General features: G+C 41.4%; 1 protein-coding gene across 6 annotated transcripts in view; it reads left to right on the top strand.

Moving 5' to 3' along the window:
- Nucleotides 1–371: 371 nt before the first annotated feature.
- src (v-src avian sarcoma (Schmidt-Ruppin A-2) viral oncogene homolog) overlaps nt 372–21,418 on the top strand; it is a 51,207-nt gene continuing 30,160 nt past the window's right edge. The window contains exon 1 of one of the 6 annotated variants that reach the window (XM_036946945.1): nt 372–450. The gene's annotated coding sequence lies outside the window, so the exon portion shown is untranslated. Of the gene's footprint in view, nt 451–2,515; nt 2,681–2,883; nt 3,015–3,967; nt 4,404–21,418 lie in introns of those variants that run through there. The other 5 variants (XM_036946944.1, XM_036946943.1, XM_036946946.1 and 2 more) reach the window with 5 other exon arrangements.

The following is a 21,418-nucleotide window of genomic DNA, read 5'->3' as shown; positions in this document are numbered from 1 at the left end:
TGAGGTAGAAGAGGCTGTGTGTGTGGACCATTTCAGATTGTCAGTGATGTGTATGCCGAGGAACTTAAGCTTCTCACCTTCTCCACTGCTGTTCGGTCGATTTGTATGTTGAGCATTTATAACCTGGCAGAGACTAGGAAACAGGAAGCACTTGTAATTGAATTCACTTGGTCAAACTAAGCCAATAAACACTTAGCAAAGTAAACAACTCCACAATGACAGTTTAGATACTATAACCTGTACGAGACAGATATATATAGAATAGTTTTAAAGAGCTGGACTAGTGAAGAAACTATTTTCCCCTAATTAGTAATGGCGTGTCCCTTCTTAATGGGCAGACCATGGTCACCTGCACGCTTGGTGGCCACACCCCTCCACATGCTACAAGACAGATCTCATACACAAACATTTTGTAAGACAGATGGCCCAGTGGGAGTGGTATTTTTGGAGGTAAATCTGGGAGACTCCTAGATGTGAGAAATGTGCGGGAGGACATTAGACAAAGGAATGTGTAGTATCGGTGGGAAAGGTTGTGTGTGTAAACTGTAGGGCTACCCATGGTGCTGGAGATCAGAGGTGTCCGGTGAGAGAAAGGCAGGTTCAGCTTACCAGGATCAGAGTAGTGCAGAAGGTGTCGTATGCTGAGGCAGTGAAAGTAAGTAGTAGAGGAAGATGGGTCCAGGTTCATTGATCCTAAGAGGATCCCTGTGAGTAGGCCGAGGACCAAAGTGATAGGAATAACATGTGCTTCAGTAAGTTTTTTTATTTTTTATTTTTTGGCATTCATGTTCATGGTTGTCAGTTGTACCGCAGGAATTGTACCGCAGGAATGGAATGTAAATCACAGAGGACAGAAGTTGTGGTGGCAGCTGCAGAGAAGAACTTGGGTGTTTTAGATTTTACAGCAGATGAGTTACAAGATGTTTTGAACTATAGTATCCTGTCCTCCCAGCCTGCTGGCCTGGAGTAGGATCCGATCAAGGTAGTGGAATAGTGGTTTTAATAGGTGCAGGGTTAGTTGGTAGGGCCATTTATTTTCATGAATTGCAATGAATTCATACTGGAGAATAGTAGGCTGATACACAGTCAATACAGTAGGTGGCGGCATGCACCTGTAACATTTGTTTGTGAACTGCCATAATACTGAAGAACAGTTATAATAACTGCTTTAGACTGGCAAATAGTACTGCTTTAGACTAGCAAAGTAACTATACTGAACCGAAATATAAATGTGACATGCAACTTCAAAGATTGAGTTACAGTTCATATAAGGAAATCAGTCAGTTGAAATAAATAAATTAGGCCCTAATCTTTGGATGTCACATGATTTGGAATACAGATACCTGAAAAAGAAAGGTAGGGGATTTGATCAGAAAACCAGTCAGTACCTGGTGTGACCACCATTTGCATCATGTAGCATGACACCACCTTTGCATAGAGTTGATCAGACTGTTGATTGTGGCCTTTGGCATGTTATACTCACTCCTTCAATGGCTATGCGAAATTGGTGGACATGCTCAATGGGTCACAATGTCTGGTGAGTATGCAAGCCATGGCAAAACTGGGTCATTTTCAGCTTCTAGGAATTGTGTACAGATCATTGAGACATGGGGCTGTGCATTATAATGCTGAAACCTGAGGTGATGTTAGCGGTTGAATGGCATGATAATGGGCATCAGGATCTCATCACGACATCTCTGTGCATTCAAATTGCCATCGATAAAATACAATCGTGTTCGTTGTCCGTACCAATACCATAACCCCCACCATGTGGTACTCTGTTCAAAATGTTGACATCAGCAAACAGCTCACCCACACAACACAATACAGGTTGTCTGCCATCTGCCCGGTACAGTTGAAACCGGGATTCATCCGTGAAGCGCACACTTCTCCAGCGTGCCAGTGTGCATTGAAGGTGAACATTTGCACACTGAAGTCAGTTATGATGCCGAACTGCAGTCAGCTCAAGACCATGGTGAGGACAACGAGCACGCAGATGAGCTTCCCTGAGACGGTTTCTGACAGTTTGTGCAGAAATTCTTCCATTGTGAAAACCCACAGTTTCATCAGCTGTCCGGGTGGCTGGTCTCAGTCGATCCTGCAGGAGAAGAAGCCGGATGTGGAGGTCCTTGGCTGGCATGGTTACACATGGTCTGTGGTTGTGAGGCCGTTTGGACAATACTGCCAAATTCTCTAAAACGACGTTGGAGGCGGCTTATGCTACAGAAATGTACATTAGATTCTCTGACAACAGCTCTGGTGGACGTTCCTGCATTCAGCATAAAAATTGCACACTTTCAAACTTGAGACATCTGTGGCGTTGTGTTGCGTGAAAAAACCTGCAAATTTTCAGGTGGCCTTTTATTGTTCCCAGCACAAGGTGCACCTGTGTAATGATCATGCTGTTTAATCAGCTTCTTTGTATGCCACCTGTCAGGTGGATGGATTGTCTTGTTAAAGGAGAAAAGCTCACTAACAGGGATGTAAACAAATTTGTGCCCAACATTTTAGAGAAATGTTTTTTGTGCATATGGAACATTTCTGGGATATTTTTATTTCAGCTCATTAACATGGGTCCAGCTCATTAACATGAGTCCAACACTTTCCATGTTGCATTTATATTTAGGAAGAGGTTGTCATTTCATGGATTCTGTGATGGAAGCAACCACATGAGCAAGTGGTAAGCAATTTAGGTCCCCAAATTTGTTTTGCACCAAGTCAAATGAAAGTATTGTGAAAGAGGTGTTATTATTGTATCTACATCAAAGTAGATCATTTTAAGATTGTTCTATACATCAGTTTTGGTCTCCTTACGCATCAATGGGAGGTACTAAATCTAGTATGAAAGTGCATCCTTGTAGTTGTGTGGGCTAATATAGGCAATGTTTGCCATGGTAAGTTTAGCCAATGGCCATGAGGTAAGTTGAGCCAATCAATGGTTCAGTCAATAGCAAGTTGAAATTGAAGGGTTTTCTTCCCAGGTGTAATGCAACGCATTATCGCTGGGATTTGAGGTAAGAACATGTCCTATGTTATGTGTGAAGCCTGTGTTAAAATATGCTTAGTGATTGAATTACAGAAAGGTAATGTGATATAAATATAGACATTGTTTTAAAAATGTAGTGGTAATACTCTGTACAGAAATTTGCAGGCGTCTTAGAGGCCTCTTAAAGCTGCATTATGTACCTTTTTGGGCGACCCGACAATTCAGACATTTTTTGTTATAGATATTTCATTCTCATTGAAAGCAAGTCTAAGACGCGTTAGATCTGTTCTATGCTTCCCGTGCTTAAATTTAGTTTTTGCATCTTTTACTTTGAGGTTTGGTACACCAGCATCAAACAGCTGCAAATATATTTCACAGCGGTTTAGATGGTAGAATGATTCTCTACTACACTATACTTGCTTGTTTTGCCAAGAGATTAGATTATTTCCAGGGATACACAACATCCTGAAATATGTGTACATATGTTTGTGATAAAGAATAATATATTTCCCTTGACCGCGTGATGCTGAAAGTAAAAAATGACTAAATTTACGCCACCCTCCCACATATTGTTTTTCTATATTTAGCCTACTGCCCTAAAATGATAGCATATTTTCATTAACCTAAAAATGTAGACTCAAGGACTGTGCCCATTGTAGGTCCGTTGATTTTTAATGACCTGCAGTGAGAAATGGACAAATTACCTGTCAAATTATAATGCATGATTATGTATAATAAATGCATATCTAATTGTGAACATGACCCGCCTTATCCCAATCACAGCCAATGGCAAAATTGTGGATACTTCCAAAATAGAATATGTGTGTGGACTCCCACCTTTTTGCGGGCGGTGCTCAAATGCGGAACAATTCAAATGAGCCTAAAGCTAATTATGCAGAAACAGTCTATTAGGTCTCCATAGTCAGCTGTCCCAATACTCCAAATCCCTCCCCTTACCCCCTCCTATCCCACACTCTGCCACCCTCTATGTTTTGGTCCTGAATTCTCTCTGCTTGTGTGTGTGATTTACTACGCGCAGCACTGAACGCAGTAGCCTAGATATTTTTCCATCGCAAAATCTAGCCATTTCTTAGGCAATTGTCAACCTGCTTAAAAGCCTACTCCCTTTTCATAATTATTGGGATTAAAATTATTGCAGCAATCAGACTAGTTCTGACTGCCTACGTACAGTGATTCTCGGGCATTCCCCGTCATGACCTAGCCCGCCCCTCTGGTTGAATGGATGGGAAACCTCATTAGTTCGACCATAGATTTTCTGCTGTGAACGTCGTCTGCAATCTGTTATAATTTTTGGGTTTACTTCGATGACGGATCTGTGTTTTCTGTCGTTACATTCGATGAACTATTGTCCATCTGGTAAATAAACGAGAAACGCAATACACTGGTACGCGTTAGGGTAAGTGACTTGTTATTTTGGTATACGATGAAACCATTGATTGAACAGAAACAATGTATCACAAATGTATCCAGTCCGGCAATATTTATTGAAATGCATCTGATCTCAACAATTCTTCTGATAGGCTACAGTTGATATGAAATTGCTGGATTAGGGTGCTGAGGAGGGGCTTTAAATCCAATAAATGATTTGAATGCATGTTAATTGTGCGCTTACCATTTTACATAGATATTCAGTGGCTAGTACTATGATTGGGACACAAACCCCATTGACCATCGCATCATATTTTTCAAGTAGCTACATGTGTATGCCAATATGTAAGTCAATCAACAATACACTAGTGTGTGAGGGGGGTGATATGTTATAAGGTGTTGATATACACTGACTATACCAACCATTAGGAACACCTTCCTCAGAACAGCCTCAATTGGTCGGGGCATGGACTCTACAATGTGTCAAGCGGTCCACAGGGATGCTGGCCCATGTTGACTCCAATGCTTCCCACAGTTGTAAAGTTGGCTGGATGTCCTTTGGGTGCTGGACCATTCTTCATACACATGGGAAACTCTTGAGTGTGAAAAACTCAGCAGCGTAGCGTTTCAGTTCTTAACACAAACCGGTGCGCCTGCAACCTACTACCATACCCTGTTCAAAGGCACTTAAATCTTTTGTCTTGCCCATTCACCCTCTGAATGGCACACATACACAATCCATGTCTCAAATGTCTTAACAATCCTTCTTTAACCTTTCTCCTCCCCTTCATCTTCACTGATTTGAAGTGATTTTAAAAAGTGACATCAATAAGGGATCATAGCTTTCACCTGGATTCACTTAGTCAGTCTTTGTCATGTATACTCAGTGTATAGACCAGTCTCTGCCGGTGCCTATGTCCTATTTACTAAACTATGGGCTGTGTCATATGCTCAGGATTAGTGTTATCCCACTCAAGATGGCTGGCCCTCGCTTCATATTTGTCACCAAACCCACCAGCTCCATGTCATCTATAAGTCTTTGCTAGGTAAAGTCCCACCTTATCTCAGCTCACTGGTCACCATAGCAGCAATTGAATTTATCCAACACAGAGTTGTCATAGTCCTTAAGCATTTTTGCAATTCGTTCCAGTCATTGGCAGCAGAGAACTGGAAGGAAAGGTGGCCAAAGTGCAGTTGGCTTTGGGGATGACCAGTGAAATATACCTGCTGCGGGTGTAGCACGTACAGATCATTGCACCTGTACACAGCCCATCTGTAAATAGCCCACCCAACTACCTCATTCCCATATTGTTATTTATTTTTTGCTCCTTTGCACCCCAGTATCTCTACTACTTGCACATTCATCTTCTGCACCTCCATCACTCCAGTGTTTAATTGCTATATTGTATTTATTTCGCTACTATGGCCTATTTATTGCCTTACCTCCCTAATCTTCTACATTTGCACACGCTGTATATAGACTTTTCTATTGTGTTATTGACTGTACGTTTGTTTATCCCATGTGTAACTCTGTTTGTCGCACTGCTTTGCTTTTATCTTTGCCAGGTCGCAGTTGTAAATTAGAACTCGTTCTCAACTGGCCTACCTGTTTAAATAAAGGTGAAATAATTAAAATAAAAAAAGATGACTTAGACAAATATTGACTCTTAATGAAGCGGTATCCTAGCATGTCTAATTCCTGTTTTTGAACATACGGAATGAATTATGTTTTCCCCAGTTGAGTATGGCTATAAAGAATAATGACATTAAACTCTGTTTCAGTGTTGAGATTTAGGGAGTGGTCTACACTTGAAGTAATGGGTTCGCCTCAGCCTCATGGCAATTGAATGTATCCAACACGGAGTTGTCATATTCCTTAAGCACGCACACATAAGTTACACAGTATACATTCACTTTGTTTACGCCCTGCTGAGTGTGTTGTCTTGTACCTTTTTGATCTGCCTGAAGGCAAGATATTGTGTGAACAAAAGGCAAAAATCTAATCTGAAATCCAGAAATTCACCCAGAATTTAGAATCACAAATTTGCCAAGGAATTTCATTCTATTGAATTCGCCAGAAAATGGTCAACTGTTCATCGATTTATTAGATGAATTGAAAACGCATCCTAAATTGAATATGAACTAGGAACCATTCAGTTGTGTGTTCTGTGAGGATGAGAATGAATTTAGAGTGCATGAACAGTAAGCCTATATCTCTTTCTCTATTATTGAGGAATTATGTTGTTTGGCAGAGCATTCTGAAGCTATTAACATCTCTGTATAGGCTATATCCTTTCCAAAAATCAGTTAATCTGTCTCCCAAAATCTGACACGCAGATTTACGCTCCATGGATATTTAGTTATACCGTTGTAATGCCCCAAAGCATAAAATATGACGAGAAGAGCACTGCAGTCTTTTTAGTCGCCCTTTTATTTTCCTCCAGAAGATTTAATTTAAAATGTGCTTCTTTTGTAATAAAACAATGGGATATTTATTTCAATATGATTTTGCCGATTTCTTGGGAGCCATCCTCTCACTCTCTTACATGTCTTTTCAGCTGGCCAGTCAGGCATGGTGGTGAAACACTCGTGACTAACAGAATCTTCCCTGGCTGATTTGGGGGCCATTGTCGAAGGAAAGGCCTCACAGACAGAACTTAATGGCCCCTTGGAATCCTATGAAAGAATGTCAACCAGTGAAAGCTTTGGCGCTTCATGTTGGTTCCGATGAGATCACTGCAAAGTGGCTCTTGAAGCAGAAATTCCTGTCAATTGGTGGATTGGCCCCTTTTGTTCCCCCTATATACTGAATCACTCTGTCTGACAGGGCAGTACACTACACTGGGCCTGGCGGTAGTCAATGACTTGCTTGTTTCTGAAGCCAGGCGTCCAAGCCTTGAGAATGATCTGCCTCGGAAACAAGTTGTGACTTCCTTTCATAAAATGTCTTTGTGCTCATAATGAAAAAGTAAAATGGAAAGGGCATTTCGACAGGCCTTGTAGAACTACTTGAGGAGTGACTGCATTACCATGAATCTCACTTGAGGCCGTCTAATATGTACAGTTTTGACCCTATATTATTGTCTTGAATTGAAATGTTAACCTAATTTGGCTGTAGGACTCAAACTGGGCAAATAGAATGAAAACAGAACAGTCTAGTTAGTTTTCTAGTGAAGATCATTTCAGGTGAGTTGCTCCAGGTCACTTCAGGTCAGAGGAGGATTCATTTGAGGAAACGTCTAACTACTTAATTAGCGATAATATTATGAGCAGGGGTCTGGTTTTTGGGCCCGGGGAATAGGATAGAAATTATGAACAAATAGTGGGATGATGAAAACAATAAGCCATACAGAAGTATAGACGTGCTGTTTTGTTGGTCCAAGTAGAACAGCACAACGTTCCCTGATATCTGATGCCAACAATCCCCCTAAGTTTTGGCCTTCGGATGTATGATTCACAGTCACACTGCTCAGTGCCGTTGTATTGGTACTTTGGCTAGCTGGCGCGAGCACTGTGACTGTGACAGCCTCTGAACTCATTGAATTTTTCATGTGGCAGACGCACACTCCGACAGACACCAAACTTCTGTTGCTCTATCTGGCCCAGTTTTGGTGCTAATTAGTGCCCAGCGATGTTCAAGGGCAGCCATTTTAAGAGGGGAATGGAAATACCACCTGTTCTCTGTTGAAGCAGACTGTTTGGGGTACTATTTCCATAAATGGTGGAAGAGGACAACTTATTTTTCCTTTAATGCAGGCCTATCCTTTATTTAAACAGGGCAGACACATTAAGATTGACATCTGTTTTTAAGGTGATCCCTGGCCAAGTGAGCCCTGGCCATCTTCACAGAGTTGGGTGGGGCTGTCTAAGCCTCATTGTAATTTACTGACAAAGCTTCATGTAAAAGTGTGTTTGTGAACGTGTGTGTAAAGGGAACCAAACGTATGACCTGGAGTGTATTCCCAAGTTACAGGTTACAGTCAACTGAGCAGTTAACACCCCGCAGGATGTCACCTGAGTTGCATAAGTAGATTTACGTAAGGGTGCACAATATGCAAAAGTCAAACCATTTGTTAAATCAATGTTGTTAGTGTTTGGCTTAGCAACCACTGTATATGATAATAAGAATGGAAAGGGGTTGCACAGGTAGCTGCATTGAGAGAGGGCTGGGTGAGTGACTGCTATCTGTGGCTGTTCCTGTGGCTGGAGACATTTGAATTGAATATCTGATTGTGGTTCATTGAGCGGAATAGAACAGAGGAAGGACTGTGTCCTCCCAGCCCTCCCAGGGTTTCAGGCTACTGAGGCTAGTCACTTCCTGTTCTGGCCTAGCCTGCTCTGTGAACAGGGTGACAGGGGCCATACTTCTCATCTCAATCCCTCCACTGTTGCAAGGGAGTGTGGATGGGAGGGCTATCAGTCAAAAAATCTTGTATGGATATTTTCTTCTCACCCCTTTGCATTCAGAGGTGTCTCTCTGTCTCCGTGTCTTAATGCAGTCACAGCTGGGCCACTAAGTGAAGTTGTATGACTGCTTGCGGCTTGGGACTCACCTGGTTGATAAATACAATTTTGAGATGCTGGACCAGCCTTGGTCTTTGTTCCTGCCTGAAAATCACTATATTGGAATGGATTTTATGTAAATGTTGTATTGACAAAATTTGCCTCTCAAGTTGGACTTGCTGTCCTTTACCCTGTGGTTGTAAAATGACTGAAAAGACAACACAGAATCTTTTTTTTTTTTTTTCTGTAAATTTTAATATGAGCACAAGAGGATGTAGGTAGATAACAACACAATCTCATATCCTCTCATTTACAGGGGAATGGAAACACACAATTCTCCTTTCTGGATTCACTGTGTGACTTTAGTGTCTATCGTAACAAAAGACAAACCACACCTGCATCACTGTGATTCCTGTGGGGGCTATTTGTTGACAACAACCACTACTAAGCCAGAGCAGGTCAAGGAGAAACAGATAGGGGAATTATCTGTGAGTGGGAATGGGTTCAGTCATGCTTGAAAAGCAGCCTTTATCTATAACTGAGAACCTGTTCCAGTCCTCACATGGACAGACGAGCAGTTTTCCTGAGTGGTGGCCTTAGTTGCCCCTGAATGCCCTGATGCTTATCTGTGTGAGTGCGAGAGCTGCTCCCTGGGGTCCTCTTCCTCCTCATCAGTCGTCTGAGCTGAGCAGCAGCAGCCACGCCCTGGGGACTGGAAGCTATACAGCTGGTGTATTTATTAGTGCACACTGTAGCAAAACATTATGCAATGAAAAGCAAAGCTAAGCGTTTCTTATTGGATATGTCCAGGTAGTCCCTCCCTGTTGCAGTCTGTTTTCTTCTATTTAGTGCCTAATGAACATGGCCCTGCTGTCCCCTACCCAAAGAAAGTTGCCCCTGGTCCTCACGCCTGAATGGCAGTGTTCATTTGAATATTGAAATCAGGCTCTGTGGTGAACAAAGGCTGATATAAAAGCAATGGAGGATATCGCTCCATTGATGGGGCCCTCACCCTAAAATCAGTTTTGGAAATGATATGTTTTGATGATCATGCGCAATTCCACAATAACAGAATTTTCACTTAAACATTGATTAAATAAATAAAAATAAAAAAAGTTTAACAAACCATACAACTCTGCACAAGGACTACTTTTAACAATTTACACAATTGTTTTAATATATACATTTATTAGAATGACTGTGCAGATGCAAAGTTTGGTAACAGTTTGTCCTCGTTTTCCAAAAACTCTGTTAAATATTTGCTCCGAATTAATAAGATTCAACAATGTCTGCTGAAAGAATGGAGGCATCGTTGAAAAAATCGAATCCAATGTAATTTGCCACGTGCTTCATAAACAACAGGCGTAGACTAACGGTGAAATGCTTACTTACGGGCCCTTCCAAACAATGCAGAGAGAGGAAAAAAATAATAACACAAGGAATAAATATGCAATGAGTAATGAAAAGTTGGCTATATATACACAGCGTAGCAGTAACAAGTCTGTGCAGGGGTACGAGATAATTGAGGTAGATATTGGTAGGGGTAAAGTGACTAGGCAACAGGATAGATAATAAAACAGTAGCAGCAGTGTATGTGATGAGTTAGTGCATAAAGGGTCAATGCAGATAGTCCGGATAGCTATTTAGTCTTATGGCTTGGGGATAGAAGCTGTTCAGGGTCCTGTTGGTTCCAGACTTGGTGCATCGGTAACGCTTACCTTGCGGTAGCAGAGAGAACAGTCTATGACTTGGGTGGCTGGATATTTTGAACATTTTTAGGGCCTTCCTCAGTGCCTGGTGTAGAGGTCCTGGATGGCAGGGGAGCTCGGCCCCAGTGATAAACTGGGCCGTTCGCACTACCTGCTGTAGTGCCTTGCGGTACGATGCCAAGCAGTTGCCATACCAAGCGGTGATGCAGCCAGTCAAGGTGCTCTCACTGGTGCAGCTGTATAACTTTTCGAGGATCTGAGGGCCCATGCCAAATATTTTCAGCCTCCTGAGGGGGAAGAGGTGTTGTCCTGCTTTCTTTATGACTGTGATAGTGTATGTGGACCATGTTAATACCTTAGTGATGTGGACACCGGGGAACTTAAAGCTCTCGACCCGCTTCACTATAGCCCCGTCGGTGTGTGCTCGGCCCTCTGTTTCCTGTAGTCCACGATCAGCTCCTTTTTGTTTTGCTGATGTTGAGGGGGAGGTCGTTGTCCTAGCACCACACTGGCAGATTACAGACCTCCCTATAGGCTGTCTCATCACCGTTGGTGATCAGGCCTACCACCATGATGTTGTCAACAAACTTACTGATGGTGTTGGAGTCGTGCGCTGTCGTGGGTTAACAGGAAGTACAGAAGGGGACTAAGCACAGGGGCCCCGTGTTGAGGGTCAGAGTGGCGGATTTGTTGTTGCCTACCCTCACCACCTGAGGGCGGCCCGTCAGGAAGTCCAGGATCCAGTTGCAGAGGGAAGTGTTTAGTCCCAGGGTCCTAAGCTTAGGGATGAGCTTGGAGGGCATTATGGTGTTGAACGCCGAACTGTAGTTTATGAACAGAAATCTCACATAGGTATTCCTTTTGTCCAGGTGGGAGTGGGCAGTGTGGAATGCAATAGAGATTGCGTGATCTGTGGATTTGTTGGGGCGGCATGCAAATTAGACTGGACCCAGGGTGTATGGGATGATGGTGTTGCTGTAAGCCATGACCAACCTTTTACAGCATTTCATGGCTACAGATGTGATACTACGGGCGATAGTAATTTAGACATGTTACCTTGGCGTGGGAGAGGTTGAAAATGTCAGTGAAAACATTTGCCAGCTGTTCAGCGCGTGCTCTTAGTATGTGTTCTGGTAATCCGTCTGGCTCCAGCCTTACTCACTTCGCTGGAAAGTGAGGTCACACAGTCGTCTGGACAGCTGGTGCTCTCATGCATGGTTCAGTGTTGCTTGCCTCGAAGTGAGCGTAAATGCATTTAGCTTGTCTGGTTGGCTCGCGTCACTGGGCAGGTCGCGGCTGGGTTTCTCTTTCTAATCTGTGATAGTTTGCAAGCCCTGCAACATCCAACAAGCGCCAGAGTAGGATCTTAGTCCTGTATTGATGCTTTGCCTGTTTGATGGCTCATCAGAGGTCATAGTGGGATTTCTTATAAGCGTCCAGATTAGTGTCCTGCTCCTTGAACGCGGCAGCTCTATCCTATAGCTCAGTGCGGCTGTTGACTGTAATCCATGGCTTCTGGTTGGGATATGTACGTACGGTCACTGTGAGGACAATGTCGTCAATGCACTTATTAATGAAGCCAGTGACTGATGTGGTAAACTCCTCAATGTTATTGGATGAATCCCGGAACATATTCCAATCTGTGCTAGCAAAATTGTCCTGTAGCTTAGCATCTGCTTCATCGGAACGCTTCCCTATTGAGCTGGTACTTCCTTTTTGAGTGTTTGCTTGTAAGCAGGAATCAGGAGGATAGAGTTTTATGGTCAGATTTGACAAAGCGAGGGCGAGCCTTGTATGCTTTTCTGTGTGGAGTAAAGGTGATCTAGAATTTTGACGCCTCTAGTTGAACAACTTTGGCATGCTGGTAAAATGAGGTATGACTGATTTCAGTTTCCCTGCATTAAAATCACCAGCCACGAGCGCAGCTTCTGATTGTGCATTTTCTTGTTTGCTTATTGCCCTATACAGCTCGTCGAGTGTGGTCTTAGTGTCAGTATCAATTTGTGGTGGTAAATAGACAGCTACGAAAACTGGTAAATAGTATGGTCTGCAGCTTATCAAGAGGTATTCTAACTCAGGACTTCCTTAAAGGGTAGGTAGCATAAATATAACCAATTGTAACATATGGATTTGCATTAGAATGCCCATCAAAAGTCCCAATGCAAAGTTACAATTATTATTACAATTAATTACAATTAAGTTACAATTACAATTATTACATAAAACTGATCAGAATGTGTGACGTAATATGAAGGATGGGCAAGCAGCCTATTCCCTATAATGTAAACTCCAACAGAAATACCTTCAAATGTATAACTTCAAATTGAACCAAATTGTTTGCTCTCATGACTACTGGTTTCAATTTAATTTTCTGCCAACTTAAAAGCAAATAATTTATGGTTACAAATCAGTTTGCAAGCTTGCTAGCCAAATAGCCTGCTAATTTTAGCCCAGACAGTTGCTATCAACACATAGCTTCCAGCTACATTAAAGTAAACCAAAGTTTTGGAAATATACCACGCAATCTAACCAGTTATCAAATAATGTCACTGGTATATGCTGTTATCTTGGCCAGAAAGCCAGCCAGCTAAAATCAGTTATTTTAGCCTAGCCAGATAACTAGCCTAGCTCATGGTTGACATAGTTAAGTAATAAACGAGAGAACAACTAGTTTTGACTGCATTTGATGTTTTTGAATAATAAAAGTTCTAAATATGCTTAGTTTATGACCAATGTTCCCTCTAATTTATTTTCAGCACTGAGCAAATTTCAGGTCTGCTGAGCGCAAACTTGAACGTTGTGAAAATTCTGTGCAACATTCAGCGTACGTTTACTGTAAACACTGAGGCTGAACCCGCTTTAAGTTACAGTTTCAGACAAAAGGTCAAGAAGGCTACTTTGGCTATTTGTTCATAATGTCAGCCTACCAGAGTGTTCTACCATAAAACATTTAGAAAATGTATCCCATAACATTTTATTATGGAAATGGCTGTTCTGTCCTTCAGCCTATAATAGCAGCCAATGTGTGGTGTTCAATGTAGGCCTACATTCCATGAGACTTTTGAAAAGAACATGCAGGGCTTGACATTAACCTGTTTATCCACTTGTCCTTCAGACAAGGAGGTGACTAAAAATGTTGTTTGATGCAATAAACCACTTTTTAAAAATTAAGTGCATTATTATTCCATACCATTATTACAGAAAATCAAATAAATTATGCTACCCTCTGCCTATTGGCTTCTTAGCCTATTCAAGCCCATTTAAAATACAACGCTACCCCTTTTAAGACCAAAAAAAAGCTGATTACCCGACTCGCTTTTCAAAGATGTCTAGAAATGTACACGTTTTGTGCTCTTGTAGGAAGCAATCCCTCCCCCATTGCTGACTACAAGTTATCTATAACTGGGCTAATAATTAACTAACTATCAACGGATATGAACACATGTGCACACGTTGCTACATGCAGCTCTCGCTTTGATCTCAAAACAAGCGCATCTACTCACGACCGCTCATGCTGTAAACACAGTCAAGTTCAAAGTGAATGGCACAGATCCATATATGGCAATGGTATAGGCCTATTGCAGCTCTGATTGGTTATGCCGCACCGGTCTGTGTAGCATTATGCCTACAACAAAATGTACTGCATAGTTAGTTTTGCATACTAAGTCTTGCATAGTTTGTTTTGCTTCGGTATGTTGCGTTGAAAGTGACTAATATTGCGTTGATTCAATCACAATTCCAACAGTAAAGGGAAAAGCTATAGTGAATGTTTCTACTTTTGTAGAAATACTTTTTTTATTTAATTTGACCGTTCTGTTCTGCAGGATAGTTGTCTCATTGAAGAAGTGCTCTTGTCTGAATCCTCAAGAGGAAAATATAATCAAAGCTTTAATTATTTCCACGCTAATTACGAACCAAACACCGATTCAGTCGGTTCTATAATATATGCCATTTAGCAGACGCTTTTATCCAAAGAGACTTAGTCATATGTGCATACATTTTACGTATGGGTGGTCCCGTGAATCGAACCCACTAACCTGGTGTTACAAGTTCTAAATCCAAGTTACCAAGTTACCAAGTTCTAAATCCAAACATCCACTAGTCTGAAGTCTGTGTTGTTGATGAGAACAACGATCAGTCTTCCATTAGTTCTGCTTATTGTTTTTAAGAATGGAAACACTCCCGTAACCTTTTTCCTACTCTAAGTTATTGTAAAACGTTTCTATGGCCTGTGGCATCATGAACATCTATCCACATCCTGGGCATACGGTGTCTCTACCTGTACGGTGTCTCTACCCAGAGCATTCCTCAAGTGGGGTGTGTTAGTGGGAGAGGAGATAGGACCTGCCTTATCCTCCAATCTACATTCCACAACCATGACTGGGGCTGCCTCACTCTCTCTCACTGTTGTAACAAACCTGAATGCACAGACTACGTAGACACACAGCCCGCCCAACAAACCGACCCACTACACACACACACACAAACCTGGTTGTCTCATTCCTCATTCCTGTTGATGGCTCATACCTGTAACGGAGACTAATATTTGGGCTTGTGTGTAAGCACACGTGTTTAGAGTTGCTGTGTACTGCCATTTTACATTTTATTCACTTTTCCTGATGGAATTCTCCAATCTATTATAGACTATATATACAAAGGTATGTGGACACCACTTCAAATAAGTGGATTCTGCTATTTCAGCCACACAAGTTGCTGACAGGTGTATAAAATCAAGCACACAGCCATGCTATCTCTATAGACAAACATTGGCAGTAGAATGGCCTTACTGAAGAGCTCAGTGACTTTCAACGTGGCATCATCATAGGATGCCACCTTTCCAACAAGTCAGTCTGCCAAATTTCTGCCCTGCTAGGGCTGCACCGGTCAACTGTAAGTGTTGTTATTGTTAAGTGTAAATGTCTGTCCTCTGTTGCAACACTCACTACTGACTTCCAAACTGCCTCTGGAAGCAAAGTCAGCACAAGAACTGTTCATTGGGAGCTTCATGAAATGGGTTTCCATGACCGAGCAGCCGCCCACAAGCCTAACACTTGGCTTTGCGCAAAGCCAAGTGTCGGCTGGAGTGGTGTAAAGCTCACCACTATTGGACTCTGGAGAAGTGGAGACGCGTTCTCTGGAGTGATGAATCATGCTTCACCGTCTGACGGACAAATCTGGGTTTGGCGGATGCCAGGAGAACGCTACCTGCTCGAATGCATAGTGCCAACTTTAAAGTTTGGTGGAGGAGGAATAATGGTCTGGGGTTGTTTTTCATGGTTCGGGCTAGGCCCCTTAGTTCCAGTGAATGGAAATCTTAACGCTACAGCATACAATGACATTCTAGACAATTCTATGCTTCCAACTTTGTGGCAACAGTTTTGGTAAGGCCCTTTCCTGTTTCAACATGACAAAGCCCCTGTGCGCAAAGTGAGGTCCATACTGAAATGGTTTGTCGAGAACTAGACTGGCCTGCACAGAGCCCTGACCTCAACCCCATCGAACACCTTTGGGAGGGATTGGAACGCTGACTGCGAGACATGCCTAATAGCCCAACAGTGCCCGACCTCACTAGTGCTCTTGTGGCTGAGTGGAAGCGAGTCCCAGCAGCAATGTTCCAGCATCTAGTGGAACGCCTTCCCAGAAGAGTGGACGCTGTTATAGCAGCAACAGGGGGACCAACTCCATATTAATGCCCGTAAACATTTTTGATGAGATGTTCGACGAGCAGATGTCCACATACTTTTGGTCTTGTAGTGTATATGTTTCCCTGATGGGACTTCAGATTTCAGAGCTACATGGATTTTTCTTAATGGTAACAGTACTAGGCACTGCTGCCTAGATCAGAAGTTAAATGGTCAAACCCCTGAGTTACTGAAGGATGCAGTGCTCTCGGGTCTCTGTGGATGCTGGCTGGTCAGATGTTAGCTCAGCTGCTCTGATGTTCCCTCCTTTTGAAATAAGATTGAAAAGTGCTAGAAGCATCATTGAAGGGTTATACTTCATAGAATCTCAGTGCCTTCTGTAGGCTTTGTAACATGTTTGCTAGTTTTCTCCTTTATTATCCTATATTTCTGCCCTTGTCATTTATGTTGCATAGTTTTGGTAATCTGTTCTGACAGAGTTTTTTTTTTTATAATGTGAACAAGCAAAACCGTAGGGAAGAAAATACATTGGCTATATTTTCTAATACATTTCTATACGGATCGGTGTGTTTTTCAACTACTTGTAGTTGACTAGTTCAGTAATATTTGGGAAGCATGCAAAGAGGATGTTTTTCCTTGTCATGTGCCGTAATAGGCTGTGGATGAAATTGGAATATTTTATACATTTTCCTTTTAGAAAAAAGAAATCCGTGCACTACTCTTGATAGTAACACTGCTCTTTAATTAGCTTTACGTATCGGCCTCACGGCCTTCGTCATAGCTTTTGAGAGTTTTTTTTTTGGGGGGGTTTTCCTAGAGATCTTAATGATGAAATGCTGTGTATATTATGATGCGAATATGAATTATGTCCCCATTTCAGATTCATCTGACGTTTTTCTTGTGCTGTACCCAATGATTTATGAAAACTTGCTTGGTAGGTCGATGTCCTCATTGTGGTTTTACAGATGTGTTTTAATGTTTTATGTACACACTTTATGTACACACTTATAATATATATAATATTTATGAAATGCACGTTGTATTTGGTAGCACTTATTTGTTTCTCCCTCGACTCCAACCCCATTCGATGCGTGGAACAGATGTGGGTGGGGCTATGTCTACATGTAAAATAAAAAAATAAAAAAACTTTATTTAACTAGGCAAGTCAGTTAAGAACAAATTCTTATTTTCAATGACGGCCTAGGAACAGTGGGTTAACTGCCTGTTCAGGGGTAGAACGGCAGATTTGTACCTTGTCAGCTCGGGGATTTTAACTTGCAACCTTCTGGTTACTAGTCCAACGCTCTAACCACTAGGCTACCCTGCCGCCCCAAAGGGTGCTAATTTTTAAAAACTCACAAAAGCTCTGACGGATGGCGGTGAGGCTGGTACATAAAAGCTTATTAAAGAGCAGTGTGCAGGTTTCTTTCTCATTTTATTCAACTGTTACCATGCACCTGCAAAAAAAATGTTGCTCAGATGTGCCAAGTGCCTTTTGAATTATACATTTTCCTTTGGAAATCTCTTGAAAGGATTGGAGAAAGAGACAGCAAAGGAGAGAGTAAGAATTGGAAAAAGCTAAACCCTTAGAATTATGTTTTTCTTCTGCCTCACTCTCACTCACTCTTCATGTCCCTCAAACACATGACCACAGATCATCAGTCTCTGTGCACATAATAACCATATTCAGATGAAGGGAAAGAGATGGGGAGGATATGTGATTGTTTGGGGGCAATGGCAGAACAATATAGGGTACCCAAACATTATACATACTTCTGGTAAGGCTTCCAGGATTCCAAAGTGACGCTATGGCAGAGCAGATTTTAAACAATTCAACACTAAATCAGCCATTCTATTCTTAGTGTAAATATACCATATACAATATAAACAAAATTGATCTGCTTATGGTCTATAGAATGCACACACAGGTCACTGCAGTGCAGTCCCGTTTTTATTTTCATTGCTGAGCCCCAGATGCTTAAAGGCCCTGTGCAGTCAAAAACATACATTTCCGGTTGAAATAATACTGTGACATTTATGAAAACGCCCTTTTAGTGTAAGAGCTGGTTGAAAAGACTGATTTTGGGCATGAGAACTGGTCCAACTCCTCTTTCTCAATTCTCAAACAGAAATGGGATGTGGCTTTGAACTACTAATGTGTTATTCTGGTCATGTGCGACGCAACTGGCATAGCCAGTTCGTTAGCTAAGCTAGCCACTTGTAACTAGAGGTCGACCGAGTATGATTTTTCTATGCCGATACCGATTAATCGGCTGATTTTATTTATTTGTAATAATGACAATTACAACAATACTGAATGAACAGTTATTTTAACTTTAATATAATACATCAATAAAAATCTATTTAGCCTCAAATAAATAATGAAACATTTGGTTTAAGTAATGCAAAAACAAAGTGTTGGAGAAGTAAATGCGATATGTGCCATGTAAAAAAGCTAACATTTGAGTTTCTTGCTCAGAAGATGAGAACATATGAAAGTTGGTGGTTACTTTTAACATGAGACTTCAATATTCCAAGGTAAGAGGTTTTAGGTTGTAGTTAATATAGTATTTATAGGACTATTTCTCTCTATACCATTTGTATTGGATGTTCTTATAGGCACTATAGTATTGCCAGTGTAACAGTATAGCTTCCATCCCTCCTCGCCCCTACCTGGGCTCGAACCAGGAACACATCGACAACAGCCACCCTCGAAGCAGTGTTACCCATCGCTCCACAAAAGACGCGGCCCTTGCAGAGCAAGGGGAACAACCACTCCAAGTCTCAGAGCGAGTGACGTTTGAAACGCTATTAGCGTCGTTAATTGGTCATTAATATAGTTGAATCCGGAAACTATCATTTCGAAAACTAAACGTTTTTTATTTCAGTGAAATACGGAACTGTTTGGTGTTTAATCTAACGGGTGGCATCCCTAAGTCTAAATATTCTTGTTACATTGCACAACCTTCAATGTTATGTCATAATTACGTAAAATTCGGGCAAATTGGTTCGCAAAGAGCCAGGCTGCCCAAACTGTTGCATGTGCCCTCACTCTGCGTGCAATGAATGCAAGAGAAGTGACACAATTTCACCTGTTAATATTGCCTGCTAACCTGGATTTATTTTAGCTAAATATGCAGATTTAAAAATATATACTTCTGTGTATTGATTTTAAGAAAGGCATTGGTGTTTATGGTTAGGTACAGTCATCTAACGATTGTGCTTTTTTCGCAAATGCGCTTTTGTTAAATCATCCCCCAGCGTTGCATCGATTATATGCAACGCAGGACACACTAGATAAACTAGTAATATCATCAACCATGTGTAGTTATAACTAGTGAGTATGATTGATTGATTGTGTTTTATAAGATAAGTTTAATGCTAGCTAGCAATGTACCTTGGCTTCTACTGCATTCCCATAACAGACAGGCTCCTCGTGGAGTGCAATGAGAGGCAGGTGGTTAGAGCGTTGGACTAGTTAACTGTAAGGATGCAAGATCGGATCCCCCAAGCTGACAAGGTGAAAATCTGTCGGTCTGCCCCTGAACAAGGCAGTTAACCCTCCATTCCTAGGCCGTCATTGAAAATAAGAATGTGTTCTTAACTGACTTTCCTAGTTAAATAAAGGTATAATTGTTATGAAAACTTGAAATCGGCCCTAATTAATCGGCCGTACCGATTAATCGGTCGACCTCTACTACGTCCAGTATGTGACGATTTCATTTCACAGGATTTGTTTTTGATCGGAAGCTGTAGAGATGGGTAAGAAATGGCACTTCTGTAGCAAAATATCATATTCCTTCAATTTTTCTTTAAGTATTACATTCCCTGATGTGGTGGTGCATTGCTCAGTTGTACAGTTTAAAGCTGTTATTTTTACCCAAAGTCTACCTTTAATAGACCAATAAGAAAGAGTTCCAAACCTTTCAGTTTTCCCTTTCCTACCACTCATAAGATGTCAAACACCCGGGGGCAGCAGCACATCAACGGTACCACTGATGCAACTCATCACTATGAAGTTGTACAGCTGTTCCTGTATGCCAGTGATCATAGAGAGGCGTGATCACTTCTCCTTTGACACCTTGCATCGTATTTATTTACTTTCTGAAAATAGACACGCCTTATCGCACCATGCGGTTAATTTTGAACCAGGAAGCTTCAGCTGCTATTACGTTTCTGCTCGTTCTTTTCAAAGCTTTTTACTGATGCATCAAGGGTGCATCATCGCTTCAATCGAGCGTCTAAATATTTTCCCATAGCCTCTCCCCCTCCATCAACGCCTCTGACATCGCATGGCCTTAGTGGATGACGAGAGTAGCCAGCGTAACATCATTGTTTCCTTTCATTTTTATCATAAGTAAACTGATTCAATAAGACAGATGAGCTCGTTTTACAACGGAAAAAAACCCTAGTGAGTTAGGGTTGGAAGAGGAACTGCCAAGATGAGTTGGAGTTTGATTACCTGTTTGAATATGAACCACATGCCATATTCGTGCCCAGTAGCACATGTCCCAGCAAAATTATTGCTTGAGAAATTGATGTTTCCTAAAAAAGCTTTCCTAAAAATAAATTAAATACCATTTTAAATTCTAAAACGAGCATGGTAAGGTACATATTTGTTACGCACAAAAAAAAATAATCTTTAATTGGAGATTCTGCTGAATTACATATCGATGAACAATCTCTTTAACATCCTTAACTCTCAATGCAGGAGAAAGTGACTAAGGCTTTGGGTTGCTTGCTTCAGTCTCTTCTATATTTATCTGAAGATATTTTGCTAAGATAGCAGCCGTGAATCCTGAGCCCTGAAATCAAACACGCCTTTGTATAGACTGTTTCACAACATTACTGTAACTGAATAAACTGCTTTTACAACAGCCTAATCTGTATGGCTTCTAGAGCTGACCCCAATTTATATATGTATGTGTGTGTGTGTGTGTGTGTGTGTGTGTGTGTGTGTGTGTGTGTGTGTGTGTGTGATAAATATATATATATATTAGTACCAGTCAAAAGTTTGGACACACTTAATCATTCAAGGTTTTTTCTTTATTTTTACTATTTTCTACATTGTAGAATAATAGTGATGACATCAAAACTATGAAATAACACAGATGGAATCATGTAGTCACCAAAAAAGTGTTAAACAAATCAAAATATATTTTAGATTCTTCAAAGTAGCCACCCTTTGC

Source organism: Oncorhynchus mykiss, chromosome 16 (genome assembly GCF_013265735.2).
Source record: "Oncorhynchus mykiss isolate Arlee chromosome 16, USDA_OmykA_1.1, whole genome shotgun sequence".
In the NCBI taxonomy this organism is placed as follows: domain Eukaryota; kingdom Metazoa; phylum Chordata; class Actinopteri; order Salmoniformes; family Salmonidae; genus Oncorhynchus; species Oncorhynchus mykiss.
Note: the sequence above shows the minus strand (reverse complement) of the source record. Positions and strands in the feature narration are given on the sequence as shown.